Genomic DNA, 15,593 nt, shown 5'->3' with positions numbered 1-15,593 from the left:
GCGTGGTGTGGTCAAAAAAAAAAAAAAAAAAGAAAGAAACGTCTAGAGGTCTTAAGTCCATCATAGGGGATTTTTTTTTTTTTTTGTCAAATATCAAGCTGTTCAAAGAAATTAGATAAACTAGAAAGAAAAGATATTCCAGAGGTAGAGAGTGGAAAGAACGAGGAATTGGCCACTTTGGATTCTGCACTGTTGTTGAAAATGCTGAGCACTAAGCCTGGGGCTTGTCACCAAACTGAGTGGTTGCAGGCAAGGGAGGCTGGGCGACATTGCCACTGACATTCCTGATTCTCCCAGGGGCAATGTGGAGACAGGAGTCAGCTTGCAGATTACCTTCTCAGGTGAACACTTGTGGGGACCAGTTCACCCTAAGACCGTTCTGAGAAGTGTTTGTTCTTTTACACAGGGTATTCCATGGTGGAGCAAGGTCAAATTACAAATGGGTCATGTATCATATGTCGAAATGTTTAATAGTTACAATTCAAGCAATAAGAGGTTAAACAAAATGTTACTTTATTTTTCTAGATAAACTGGATAACATCACCAACTCAGTGGATATGAATCTGAGCAAACTCTGGGAGATGGGGAAGGACAGGGAAGCCTGGCGTGCCGCAGTCCATGTCTGACTGCAGAGTCAGACACGACCTAGAAACTGAAAACAGCAACAGTTAAACTGTACCTTCAAACTGACTGGGAAGACCAGGTCAAATATAGACTTCTCTGACTCCTTGGAGTTCCATGTCAGAAGAACATGGTGAAGGGGGAGAACCACCCCCAACCATGGCCCAGTCCCTCTTCTCTTCCCACTCTCAGCTCTTTCCAACAGTGTGAAGGCCCCATCTGTGTGGTCGAATCTGTCCATATTCCTCCAAACAGCCAAGTCATACTCAAGCCTAAGGAAAAACATCCTGTAAGTGACAATGTGTCATGCTTCAGGATGGTGGACTTAGGAAGAGAGGCCTGTGGAGGCCTATTTAGAAACAGGCTTGAGGTGGGACTCCCCTGGTGGTCCACTGGCTAAGACTTTGTGCTCCCAGTGCAGAGGACCCAGGTTTGATCCCTCGTCAGGGAACATGTCACAGCTAAAGATCTTATGTGCCAAATAAGTAAATAAATATTAAAAGAAGAAGAAGAAGAAATAGGCTTGAGGCTCTTTGGGCATGGAATTCTGGAGTCCTGAGCCACTGGGATCTATGGAAATTTTCATGGGTCTGTTAATTAGGTAATAGCATTGTGTTGATATTAATTCCCAGTTTGAAAATTGTACAGCAATTATGTACATAGATTTTTTTTTAATGTGGACCATTTTAAAAGTCATTATTGAATTTGTTACAATATTGTTTCTATTTTATGTTTTGAGTGGGATCTTAGTTCCCAGGTCAGGGATCAGAACAGCACCCCCTACATTGGAAGGTGAAGTCTTAACCACTGGACAACTGGGGAAATCTACATAGATGTTTTGCTTTTAGGAAGTACACAATAAAATATTTAAGAATAAAGGGGTATGATGGCTGTAACTTACTCTCAAATAAAAATAATGATAATAAGTATGTGTATATATATATATATATATATATATATATGTAGAGAGAGAAAAAACATAAAGCAGGGTGGCCAAATGCTAACAATTAATCAATTTTCTGTGAATCTTTCTAGGAGTTCTTTATATTCTTTTTGCAACTTTTCTATATGTTCAAATATAGAAAATATGCTTTTCATAATAAAAAGGGAAACAGTAAGCCATAGGGACATGGCATCCCTTCTCCCCTTGTCACCACTGTACTCCTCTCCCTCCCCTCAGCATTATGCTGACTGTAATTCAACAAATTATAACAAATAACAAATAAAAAGGAAATGAATATAGTTACAGAAAACAAAAGGGAAAAAAAAAGACATTTTGGGCAGCTGACTTAAGTACCTATGCAAGGCCCACTGGGCCTCTTAGGCTTATTTAGGAGTTCAATCCTTGGCTCAGAAAGATCCCCTGGAGAAGGGTTACCCACTCTACTCTTCTTATCTGGAGAATTCCTTGGACAGAGGAGCCTGGTGGGCTACAGTCCATAGGGTTGCAGAGTCAGACACCACTGAGCAACTAACAGTTTCACTTTCAGGCTTATTTAGACTCACAAGATGACTGCAAGCCACACTCAGTCTGTTTAGAGGGAGATAGGTTGGGGGAGCTTCAGACATTCTTTGCCACAGTTCTCTGGGTAGGTACAAAGATGCTAGATGCACATTGGACCTCAATGAGAGCTGCTTTGGTTTAAATGTCTCATGCCTCATGGAAACCCACTCCAGTATCTTTGCCTGGAAAATTCCACAGACAGAGGAGCCTGGCAGGCTACAGTCCATGGGGTCGCAAAGGGTCAGACACGACTGAGTGACTTTACCTCACTTCACTCTCTGCCTCACAAGAGACAATCTCATAACTCCACAGGCACAGTTTCCAGGGTTTCTGCAAGGGATATGCCTAGGTATAAGAGTCCAGCACTCACAAAGCCCCCAAAATGGCTTCCCCGTTAGGTAGTTGCAGATCTGTCAGTCCAGTTTACCAATGATGAAACATTTTTTAAAAATTAAAATTTTGGGGGGCTATACTGTGCAGCATGTGGGATCTTAGTTGCCCAACCAGGGACTGAACCCACACCCCTTACATTGGAAGTGTGGAGTCTTACCATTGGACCATCAGGGGAAGTCCCACCAATGATCATTTTAAGATTAGCTTTTAAAAAAACTATTTAATTTTTATTTTTGACTGCACTGGGGCTTCGTTGCTGCGTGCAGCCTTTCTCTAGTTGTGGCGACTGGGGGCCACTCTGTTGTGGTACATGGACTTCTTGTTGAGGTGGCTTCACTTGTTGCAGAGCACGGGTTCTAGGCAAGACGGCTTCAGAATTTGGGCTCAGTATTTGAGGCTTTTGGGCTTAGTTGCTCTGCAGCATGTGGAATTCTCCCAGATCAGGGATTGAACCCGTGTCCCCTGCATTGGCAGGTGGATTCTTAACCACTGGACCACTAGGGAAGTCTCTACCAATGATCATTTTTACTGTAAGCAATGTAGCCTTTCTTTCCTGGTGACTCAGTAGTAAAGAATCCACCTGCAATGCAGGAGACACAAGTTTGATCCCTGGGTCGGGAAGATCCCCTTGAGAAGGAAATGGGGATCCACTCCATATCCTTGCCTGGAAAACCTTGTGGGCAGAGGAACCTGATGGGCTAGACTGAAGTCCATGGGGTTGCAGAGTCAGACACAACTCAGCAACTGAACAACAGTAACAACATATAGCCTAGCAACACACTTGACATACGTTCAGGGAAATAAACCTAAGGTTAGGTTATCATGCAGAAGTGTTTTTTTTTTTTTTTTTTTTTTAAATCTTTGTCATGGCTTTGATTAGAACTTTAAAAAAAATTAATTTATTTGTTTTAATTGGAAGCTAATTACTTTACAATATTGTAGTGGCTTTAGCCACCACATCGACACAAATCAGCCACGGGTGTACATGTGTCCACCATCCTGAACCCCCCTCCCACCTCCCTCCTCAACCCATCCCTCAGGGTCATCTCAGTGCGTTGGCCCTGAACACCTTGTCTCATGCATCAAACCTGGACCGGTGATCTATTTCACATATGCTAATATACATGTTTCAATGCTATTTTCTCAAATCATCCCAACCTCACCAACTCCCACAGAGTCCAAAAGTCTGTTCTTTACATCTGTGTCTCTTTTGCTGTCTCACATATAGGATCATTGCTACCATCTTTCTAAATTCCATATTTATGTGTTAACATACTCTATTGGTGTTTTTCATTCTGACTTACTTCACTTTGTATGATAGGCTCCAGTTTCATCTACCTCATTAGAATTGATCCAAATGCACTCTTTTTAATAGCTGAGTAATACTCCATTGTGTATATGTACCACAGCTTTCTTATCCATTCCTCTGCCGATGGACATCTAGATTGCTTCCATGTCTTAGCTATTGTAAACAGTGCTTCAGTGAACATTGGGGTACATGTGTCTCTTTCAATTCTGGTTTCCTTGGTGTGTATGCCCAGCAGTGGGATTGCTGGGTTGTATGGCTGTTCTGTTTCCAGTTTTTTTTAAGGAATCTCCACACTGCTCTCCACAGTGGCTGCACTAGTTTGCATTCCCACCAAGAGTGTAAGAGGGTTCCCTTTTCTCTCCACCCTCTCCAGCACTTATTGTCTGTAGACTTTTGGATAGCAGCCATTCTGACTGGTGTGAAATGGTACCTCGTGGTGGTGTTGATTTGCATTTCTCTGATAATGAGTGATGTTGAGCATCTTTTCATGTGTTTGTTAGCCATCTGTATGTCTTCTTTGGAGAAATGTCTGTTTGGTTCTTTGGCCCATTTTTTGATTGGGTCATTTATTTTTCTGGTATTGAGCTGCATGAGTTGCTTGTATATTTTTGAGATTAGTTGTTTGTCAGTTGCTTCGTTTGCTATTATTTTCTCCTATTCTGTAGGCTGTCTTTTCACCTTGCTTATAGTTTCCTTCGTTGTGAAAAAGCTTTTAAGTTTAATTAGGTCCCACTGGTTTATTTTTGCTTTTATTTCCATTACTCTGGGAGGTGAGTCATAGAGGATCCTGCTGTGATTTATGTCAGAGAGTATTTTGCCCATGTTTTCCTCTAGGAGTTTTATAATTTCTGGTTTTACCTTTGGACCTGTAATCCATTTTGAGTTTATTTTTGTGTACGGTGTTAGAAAGTGTTCTAGTTTCATTCTTTTACAAGTGGTTGACCAGTTTTCCCAGCACCACTTGTTAAAGAGATTGTCTTTTCTCCATTGTATATTCTTGCCTCATTTGTCAAAGATAAGGTGTCGATAGGTGCATGGATTTATCTCTGGGCTTTCTATTTTGTTCCATTGTTCTATATTTCTGTCTTTGTGCCAGTACCATACTATCTTGATGACTACAATTTTGTAGTAGAGCCTGAAGTCAGGCAGGTTGATTCCTCCAGTTCCATTCTTCTTTCCCAAGACTGTGATTATCACTTTTAACATAAAGGACAAGTTTGAATATTTTGCCATCACCAGGATTTGTATTACAGTAAGGATGTTCCCGCCATATCCTATGAATCTAGAATGATCTGATCATCTGTATTTATAGTGCCTACAATACCTTATTTTGGGATTTCTAGGTATTTTACAGCTAACAATATTACATGATTAGTTTTTAGCAGACAGAACATACTACAGTGAAATTTATTTAACTTTTTAAGAAAAATAATCTGTTCTCCCTATATACCATTTGTATATCAAAGGTTTTATCCAGTCTGAAAGTGTACAGTGCAGGCCTTTAAAATAACGAAGTATTGCTTTAACAACCTCTTCTCACTTTAGAAAGTGTTTGCATTCCCACCAAGTCTTCACTAGATGGCAGCAGAGGACATTGGTCAGGCTCTTGTGTAGCCTTAAGTGGCCTCAAGCATTCTCAATCCACAGCTTTTATCAGAATTATACGGCTATCCCTTACCATTTTCTTTAATCTTTTATTGGTGACCCCATATGCTATTATACTGCTGTAGCTCTGCTTGGACCTGATGGTCATCACACAGCCTGCTGTCTGCTTTTGCCTTCTGCTCTCTTGGGCACTCACAAACATCTCTCTGTAGATTCAAGTTTGCATGGAATCAGTCTACCTGGCAGTCATGCCTGCTTTATCAGGTGGCAGTCCCATCACAGGCATGGTGTCTCATGATTCATTCTTTTGTCTTTGTCACCCCTGTCCAACATCTAACCAACCAAAGTTTGTTAATAAGTTTCTGTGGCCCAGCTGCAGTGGGTCCCACAGTGAACAGTGAGAAATTTCTTCTCTCAGTGTGAAGTTGGTTTTACTTCAACCCAAATCTGCTTCCCACAAGGGGATGATTTATCCCCTCTTATATACAGCAGAGTTTTCAACATCAGAGAATGGATAGATGGCTTCTCTCGCACATTTAGTACCTTGTCAGCAGTTTCTTCCTCATTCCCTTATCTCACAGTCCATTGGTAAAATTGAATGGAGGGTCTAAAAGTCTAGCCTACTGCTGCTGCCACTCTGCAATGCCCGTGAGGCTCCTTCTTAGATTTGACTAAATATCTTCAGACTCACAAGACTGTTGCAGGCCACACATGATATAGGACAGGCCTATGTAATGCAGGAGACACCAATTTGATCCCTGGGTCGGGAAGATCCCTTGGAGAAGGAAATGGCAAACCACCCCAGTATTCTTGCTGGGGAAATTTCATGGACAGAAAAGCCTGGTGGGCTACACTCCATGGGGTCACAAAAGAGTCAGACACAACTGAGCAACTAAACAACAGCAACAACATTCAGGACATAGGACAGGAACCACACAGGCAACCAAGCAGTGTCAGATATTCCTACCAGTGGGAATATTTGCAGCAATTCACTCAGCAGATGGCCAAGCGTCCCTTCAAGGGACTTGCAGGTTAAAAATGAACTACGGTGACTCCAAAGATGGAGAAGCTCTATATGGTCAGCAAAACAAGACTGGGTGCTGACTATGGCTCAGATCAGTTCAGTTCAGTTCAGTTGCTCAGTCATGCTCAGATCATGAACTCCTTATTGCCAAACTCACACTTAAACTGAAGAAAGTAGGGAAAACCACTAGACCATTCAGGTATGACCTAAATCAAATCCCTAACAATTATACAGTGGAAGTGACAAATAGATTCAAAGGATTAAATCTGACAGAGTGCCTGAAGAACTATGGATGGAGGTTCATGACATTGTACAGGAGGCAGGGATCAAGACCATCCCAAGAAAAAGAAATGCAAAAAGGCACAATGGTTGTCTGACGAGGGCTTACAAATAGCTGTGAAAAGAAGAGAAGCTAAAAGCAAAGGAGAAAAGGAAAGGTATATCCATTTGAATGCAGAGTTCCAAAGAATAGCAAGGAGAGATAAGAAAGCCGTCCTCAGCGATCAATGCAAAGAAATGGAGGAAAATAATAGAATGGGAAAGACTAGAGAGCTCTTCAAGAAAATTAGAGATACCAATGGAACATGTCATGCAAAGATGAGCTCGATAAAGGACAGAAATGGTATGGACCTAACAGAAGCAAAAGATATTAAGAAGAGGTGGCAAGAATACATAGAAGTACAAAAAAGGTCTTCATGACCCAGATAACCACAGTGGTGTGATCACACACCTAGAGCCAGACATCCTGGAATGTGAAGTCAAGTGGGCCTTAGGAAGCATCACTACGAACAAGGCTAGGGGAGGTGCTGGAATTCCAGTTGAGCTATTCCAAATCCTAAAAGATGATGCTGTGAAAGGGCTGCACTCAATATGCCAGCAAATTTGGAAAACTCAGCAGTGGCCACAGGACTGGAAAAGGTCCGTTTTCATTCCAATCCCAAAGAAAGGCAAGGCCAAAGAATGCTCAAACTACTGCACAATTGCACTCATCTCACACGCTAGTAAAGTAATACTCAAAATTCTCCAAGCCAGGCTTCAACAGTATGTGAACCGTGAACTTCCAGATGTTCAAGCTGGTTTTAGAAAAGGCAGAGGAACCACAGATCAAATTGCCAACATCTGCTGGATCATAGAAAAAGCAAGAGAGTTTTAGAAAAACATACACTTCTGCTTTAATGACTACACCAAAGCCTTTGACTGTGTGGATCACAACAAACTGTGGAAAATTCTGAAAGAGATGGGAATCCCAGCGCACCTGACCTGCCTCCTGAGAAATCTGTATGCAGGTCAAGAAGCAACAGTTAGAACTGGATATGAAACAACAGACTGGTTCCAAATTGGGAAAGGAGTACATTAAGGCTGTATATTGTCACCCTGCTTATTTAACTTCTATGCAGAATACATCATGAGAAATACTGGGCTGGAAGAAGCACAAGCTGGAATCAAGATTGCTGGGAGAAGTATCAATAACCTCAATATGCAGATGACAACACCCTTATGGCAGAAAGCAAAGAACTAAAGAGCCTCTTGATGAAAGTGAAAGAAGAGAGTGAAAAAGTTGGGTTAAAACTCAACGTTCAGAAAACTAAGATCATGGTATCTGATCCCATCACTTCGTGGTAAATAGATGGGGAAACAACAGAAACAGTGACAGACTTTATTTTTCTGGGCTCCAAAATCACTGCAGATGGTGACTGCAGCCATGAAATGAAAAGATGCTTGCTCCTTGGAAGAAAAGTTATGACCAACCTAGTTCAGTTCAGTTCAGTTCAGTTGCTCCATCGTGTCCGACTCTTTGCGATCCCATGAATCACAGGACACCAGGCTTCCTTGTCCATCACCAACTCCCAGAGTTTACTCAAACTCATGCCCATCAAGTCAGTGATGCCATCCAGCCATCTCATCCTCTGTCGTCCCCTTCTCCTGCCCCCAATCCCTCCCAGCATCAGGGTCTTTTCCAATGAGTCATCTCTTCACATGAGGTGGCCACAGTATTGGAGTTTCAGCTTCAGCATCATTCCTTCCAAAGAACACCCAGGACTGATCTCCTTTAGGATGGACTGATTGGATCTCCTTGCAGTCCAAGGGACTCTCAAGAGTCTTCTCCAACACCACAGTTCAAAAGCATCAATTCTTCGGCGCTCAGCTTTCTTCACAGTCCAACTCCCACATCCATACATGACCACTGGAAAAACCATAGCCTTGACTAGACAGACCTTTGTTGGCAAAGTAATGTCCCTGCTTTTTAATATGCTATCTAGGTTGGTCATAACTTTCCTTCCAAGGAGTAAGCGTCTTTTAATTTCATGGCTGCAGTCACCATCTGCAGTGATTTTGGAGCCCCCCCCAAAATAAAGTCTGACACTGTTTCCTAGACAGCATATTAAAAAGCAGACATTACTTTGCCAACCAAGGTCTGTTTAGTCAAAGCTTTTTTTTCAAGTAGTCATGTATGAATGTGAGAATTGGACTATAAATAAAGCTGAGCACTGAAGAATTGATGCTTTTGAACTGTGGTGTTGGAGAAGACTCTTGAGAGTCCCTTGGACTGCAAGGAGATCCAACCGAAGGGAGATCAGTCCTGGGATTTCATTGGAAGCACTGATGCTGAAGCTGAAACTCCAATATCTTGACCACCTGATGCGAAGAACTGACTCATTGGAAAAGACCCTGATGCTGGGAAAGATTGAATGCAGGAGGAGAAGGGGACAACAGAGGATGAGATGGTTGGATGGCATCACTGACTCCATAGACCTGAGTTTGAGTTATGAGTTGGTTATAGACAGGGAAGCCTGGTGTGCTGCAGTCCATGGGGTCGCAAAGAGTCCGACAGACTGAGCAACTGAACTAAGTAACTAATGGTGACTCCCAGTCCAGGTAAAAGTTGCAAACCATGGGCGACATTGTTATTATAAACAATGTTACCTAGTGGGCACTTACCATCTTCATCTACTTCCAGGAAAATATTGTTAGAAAATTAACCAAAAGTTAGATGCTCATATAAAGGAGAAAAAGTTTTAACATTTTACACATGACCTAGAAATAAAAATAATCAAATGAAAAACTACTAAAATGAATGAAGGAGTTCAATAAGGTGGCCAGATATTTTTGAAAAAGTAAAGAGCTTTTTAATATAGCAACAGTGATTAGAGAATATAATGAGATAAATATTTCTTTATAATACAATAGAAATCATAATTATGTAATTACATCATATACATAATATACCAAAAAAATGTTCAAGTCCTACATAACAATGCCTTAAAAGTTGGTTGAAAATTCCATGACTTTTCAATAATGAACCATGTTAATTGAATGGAGTCAATGTTGTAGAAGGGCTTCCCAGGTGGCACTAGTGGTAAAGAATCCACCTGCCAGTGCAAGAGATGTAAGAGACATGGGTTCGATCCCTGGGTCAGGAAGATGCCCTGGTGGATGGCATGGCAACACACTCCAGTATTCTTGCCCATGGACAGAGGAGCCTGGTGGGTCACAGTCCACAGGGTCTCAAAGAGTTGGACATGAATGAATGCACACACACACAGTATTGTAGAAATGTAATTGTTTTACAAATTAACTATATAATACAATCCCAATTAAAATCACAATAGAAAATTTCTAAAGAATTAGAAAAATTGATCCTAAAATTCACTTGAAAACATACATTTGCACTGGGATGACCCAGAGGGATGGTATGGGGAGGGAGGTGGGAGGGGGGTTCAGGATGGGGAACATGTGTATACCCGTGGTGGATTCATGTTGATGTATGGCAAAACCAATACAATATTGTAAAGTAATTAACCTCCAATTAAAATAAATAAATTTATATTAAAAAAAGAAAAGAATTAAACTTATTTTGTAGATATCAAACTTACTAGAAAGTTATAGTGATCAAAAGAGCAGTTTGGGCCCAGAAATAGGCATACATATCAGAAGAATTGAATAATTATGTTCAGAAACAGACACTTTAGTTTTCCTTTATGTTGATATAACTTGCATACATAAAATGCATACATTTTACATGTAGAGAATAGTGAGTTTTACATGTGTATATGTAGCAGCTTAGACACTACTCAGACCAAGATATAGAGCATTTCTGGTACCCCAGTAGGTTTGTCTGTACTCTCTTCCAGTCACTATCACTTCCTCCAACAAAAGTAACTTTTTGGTGGGTTAGTTTTGCCTGTTTATGAGCTTCACATGGGTATAATCTTTTGTACTCAGCATATTTTGGTCAATGTTGTATTTGTGAAGCTTTCCACGTGGCGCTAGTGGTAATGGGCCGGCTTGCCAACGTAGGAGATATAAGAGACGAGGGTTCGATCCCTGAGTTGGGAAGATCCCCTGGAGAACGGCATGGCAACCATTCCAGTATTCTTGCCTGGAGAATCTCATGGACAGAGGAGCCTGCTAGGCTATGGTCCATAGGGTCGCACAGAGTTGGACCCAACCAAAACGATTCAGCACGCAGCACATATTTGTGATATTCATTCCCATGCTTGCACATAGCAGGGATTTCTTCTTTTTCACCATTGTAGTATTCCATTCCATACAGTAGCATTCCACCACATGAATATAATACAATATAGCCAGTTATCCATCCTACTGGTGATGGACATTTGAGTGGTTTCCAGATTTTGGTCATTATAAATAAAACTGCTATGAACATTCTTGTACATGTCTTTTGGTGGACAGAAGCATTCATTTATGTTGGCTATACCCAGAGATGGAACTGCTGGGTCACAGGATGAACCTGTATGTTTAGCTTTTGTAGATACTGCTAGTTCTCCAAAGTGGGTGCAGCATGGTGGAGGTGAGTATGTTGGTTTGTAGTGGTATCCCAATTGTGGCTTTAATTTGCATGTTCTTGCATGACTATTGATGTTGAATGCTTTTTCATCTGCTTATTGGCCATTTGGATATCTTCTTTTGTGAATATCAGTGCAAGTCTTCTGTCTCTCTGCTCTCTTAAAGTTGATTCAGATTTTTTTTTTTTTTTTTAAATCAATTTACAGGAGTCCTCTGTCAGATACATGTTTTGCAAATATCTTTTCCTGGCCTGTCACTAACTTTTCCACTTTCTTCATGGCAATTTTTTTTTTTTTTAATAAACATTGTGTACCTTTTTTTAAAAAGAAAGTTTAATTTATCTGAGGCAGGTTTTAATTGTGGCATATAGGATCTTTAGTTGCATTATGTGGGATCTTTAATTGAGACATGCAAACTGTTAGTTACAGCATGTGGGATCCAGTTCCCTGACCAGGGATCGAGTCCAGGCCCCTGCGTTGGGAGTACAGAGTCTTAGCCACTGGACCACCAGAGAAGTCCCCTTCATGACATCTTTTGATGAACAGAAGTTTTAGTAATTAATATGTAAATTAAACTTAATTCATACATTAAATGGAATTAATTTATTAATCTTTTTTTGTGTCCCATTTAATAAATTTTTGCCTGCTCTTAGCCCTTAACATAGTCTCTTATGTTTTCTTTAATAGTATTATTGTCTTACCTTTCACACTTAGCTCTATAATACTTCTCAAATTAATTTTTGTGTGTTATGTGAGGTAGGGGTCAAGTTTCATGTTTTCTTAGATGAATATCCAATTGACTCAGCTTCACTTATTGAAAAGACAATCCATTTCTCACTGAACTATACTGGAGGTTGTAGCTAGTGCAATAGGTAAGAAAAAGCAAAGTCATCCAGATTTAAAAAAAGAAGAAATTTATCTTTATTTACTGATAACTGATACTATGATTGTATCTATAGAAAATTCTATAGAATTTATAAAAAGCTACTCAAACTATTGAGTTTAGCAAGTTTTCAGGATATAAGATATATATATATATAAATCAGTTATATTTCTATTTATTAGCAATAAATTATTAAAAATGTAGAAACAGGGCTTCCCTAGTGGTCCAGTGGTTAAGAATTCCTGTCAATGCACAGGACACAGGTTTAATCCCTGGTCTGGGAAGATCCAACGTACCGCGGGGCAATTGAGCCCACACTCTAGAGCCCAGGAGCTGCAATTACTGATTCCACATGCAGCAACCACTAAAGCCCATGAGCCCTAGAGCCCATGCTCCATGGCAAGAGAAGCCACTGCAATGAGAAGCTAGTGCCCTGTAATGAAGCATAGCCTATGCTTTACACAACTAGAGAAAGCCCTCATACACCAGTGAAGATCCAGTGCAACCAATGAAGACCTGGTGCAGCCAAAAATAAATAAATGAAAAATTCTTTTAAAAATGTAGAAACAATACTGTTTATACTAGCATACAAAGTATGAAATAGGCATAAATCTGACAAAAGACTTGCAAGGTGTGTACACTGAAAACTACAAAACAATTGTGAGAGAAATTATAGAATACTTACGTATTATAGAATACTTAAATACTTAAATGGAGATATATACCATATTTATAGACTAGAAGACTCATTATTTTTAAGGCATCAATGTGCCATAGATTAATCTACAGATTAATCTGTAGAAAGACTAAAAGTCTTTACTGAAAGACTAATCAAAACCCCACCAGGCTCTTTTTTTGTTGTTGAAATTGATAAATTGATTCTAACATTCCTTTAGAAATGCAAAGGATATAGAATAGCCAAGACAACTTTGAGACCAAAAAACAAAGTTGGAAGATGTAAATGACCTTATTTCAAGGTTTATTATAAAGTTATGGTAACCAAAGGCTTCCCTGGTAGCTCAGCTGGTGAAGAATCCGCCTGCAATGCAGGAGACCCCGGTTCGATTCCTGGATTGTGAAGTTCCCCTGGAGAAGGGATAGGCTACCCACTCCGGTATTCTTGAGTTTCCCTGGTGGCTCAGAGGGCAAAGAATCCACTTGTAACAAGGGAAACCTGGGTTTGATCCCTGAGTTGGGATGATCCCCTGGAGGAGAGCATGGCAACCCACTCCAGTATTCTTGCCTGGAGAATCCCCATGGACAGAGGAGCCTGGCCATCTACAGTCCATGGAGTAGCAAAGAGTCTAACACGACTGAGTCACTAAGAACACACATGGTAATCAACTTCAAGACAGAAAAGTAGATCCATGAATGGAATAGATTCCATAACTAAACCCACATTGATTTGATCAGTTGCTTCTTAATCAAGTGGCAAAGACAATTCAATGGAGAAAGTATAATCTTTCAACAAATAATTGAAACAACTGGATTTCTGTATTTGAAAAAATTAACTTCAACTCATATCTTTCACTGTATATTAAAATTAATATAGCATAAGTGAAAAAAGGTGAAAGTTGCTTAGTCATGTCCGACTCTTTGTGACCTCATGGACTGTTCAGCCTGCCAGGCTCCTCTGTCCATGGAATTCTCCAAGCAATAATACTGGAATGGCTAGCCATTCCCTTCTCCAGAAGATCTTTCCAACCCAGGGGTCAAATCTGGCCTCCTGCATTGCAGGCAGATTCTTTACTATCTGAGCCACCAGGGAAGCCCATAATGCACTACTACTCAGAAGTAAAAAGGAATGAACTGTTGATATACTCAACAACATTGACTAACCTCAAAATAATTAAGCATGACTCATCCCCAACCTCTCCCAAAGCTCGTAGCATATAATTCCATTTATGGTCAATTCTATAAAATGTAAACTGATCTACAGTGACCAAAAGCAGTTCTCTGAGGAGTAAGTATAGTAGGTTGTGACTGGCAATAGAGATTACAAATGAGCAGAAGGAAATTTTGCGGGATGATGTGTATGCTTACTCTCTTGACTTTGATTATGGTCTCAGGGGTGTATACATACACATGTAAAAATAAAATTGTACACTTCAACTATGTGCAGATTTTAAGTATATCACCTCAATAAAGTCGTTTGAAAAAACTATAGAGAAACACAGAGGCCACGTGTGACCCAAATTATGTGACCAAAATTGGGCTGGTGTTCCTGGGCCAGTCACTTAAGAATCCTCAGCTGTAGAGATAATACCGCCCTTGCGACGCTTGAGAGACAGTGAAAACTTGTGTAATGCATATGACCCTTGGCCATACATTCTGTTGTTCCACCACTAAAAGTGGAAGGGTAGTAGGCAGTCTGCAATCTATTTGAAGTTCTAGTACATCTTGGATCTCTGACTTTAAGCAAGTTCTTTAACTTGTTTCAGTGTCAGTTGCAGAGGGTATTAAAATGACATAATGCATGGAATTAGCGTAGTGCCAGGTACACAGGTGGGGAGGAGGTGTCAGTAGCGTTAGACCCTGGCTGGTTGCTGGGATCACTGGGTGGGTCGCGGCAGGAACTTTCTGGGTTAGGGGCTGGTAAGCCTGGGAGGTAAAGACGGCTGGAATAGTACCCGTGGCAAAAGCGATACCCAGTGGCCGCGGCGAACACCTGAGCAGCGGAACAGGTAACCAACCTACGCACCATGCAATAAGCCCCTGACACCTCCCAGCCTGCCCCGCGCCTTGGGGCGCAGGCGCAGTGAGATAGGTGGTGGTGGGGGCCCAGTGAGGTCCGGCCCCGAGGCTGGGTGGGCGTGGCTTGGACCCTCGCCCCGCCTCTCGACCTGGGCGGTGGTCGGAGGCGTGGCTGCGGGTCTATGAGCTACCGTACCCCCTCAGGTGAGAGCGGCGGGGCGATTGCGGGAGCGCGGGGTTATTCGCACCAGCTGAGTTGCTGAAGGGAAGGCAGGATGTTGCCGGTGTTAAGTGGGATGATATTCCCCAGTTCGGTGAACTCACTTAGGACCGAGCCCGAGTCCGGCGGCAAGTGGGACCAGCTATCCAGGAGACGCTCTCCTCGTCCTCGCGCCGGCTTCAAGAGCGCTTTTGAAAAAGAGACGAAGCATTTGGGTGGTTTGTTTCTTCCTAGGTGGGGAGTTTTAGGCTTAAATATAGTTGTTCCTTCCCATGCTGATATAGTATGACAGTGCATGAGGAAACTGAGGTACAGAGAAGCAAAGTTGCCGCCCACAGATTTCACACACTGTTAGTGTGACAGATCTTGACTGCAAGATCGAAATCTCCACAGACTGGCCTCAGAGATTATGCTGTTCCTGACTACTCAGTATTGCCTCCAGGTTAATTCCCTGTCAGACTGTGTTAGACGTTTACTTAAATTGCTTTAAAAAAGAGAAAGAATAAAATGCCTGAATTCTGGATGCTAATTT

General features: G+C 41.3%; 1 long non-coding RNA gene across 1 annotated transcript in view; it reads left to right on the top strand.

The window, feature by feature from the left end:
- The first annotated feature begins 14,985 nt into the window (after positions 1 to 14,985).
- The window catches only part of LOC139177102 (uncharacterized), a 245,302-nt gene continuing 244,694 nt past the window's right edge, over positions 14,986 to 15,593 (top strand). The window contains exon 1 of the long non-coding RNA XR_011561537.1: positions 14,986 to 15,045. This is a non-coding gene — a long non-coding RNA (uncharacterized lncRNA). The remainder of the gene's footprint in view (positions 15,046 to 15,593) is intronic.

This window comes from Bos indicus, chromosome 18 (assembly GCF_029378745.1).
Source record: "Bos indicus isolate NIAB-ARS_2022 breed Sahiwal x Tharparkar chromosome 18, NIAB-ARS_B.indTharparkar_mat_pri_1.0, whole genome shotgun sequence".
NCBI lineage: Eukaryota > Metazoa > Chordata > Mammalia > Artiodactyla > Bovidae > Bos > Bos indicus.
The sequence above is the reverse complement of the archived record's forward strand: the minus strand, read 5'-3'. Positions and strand labels throughout refer to the sequence as shown.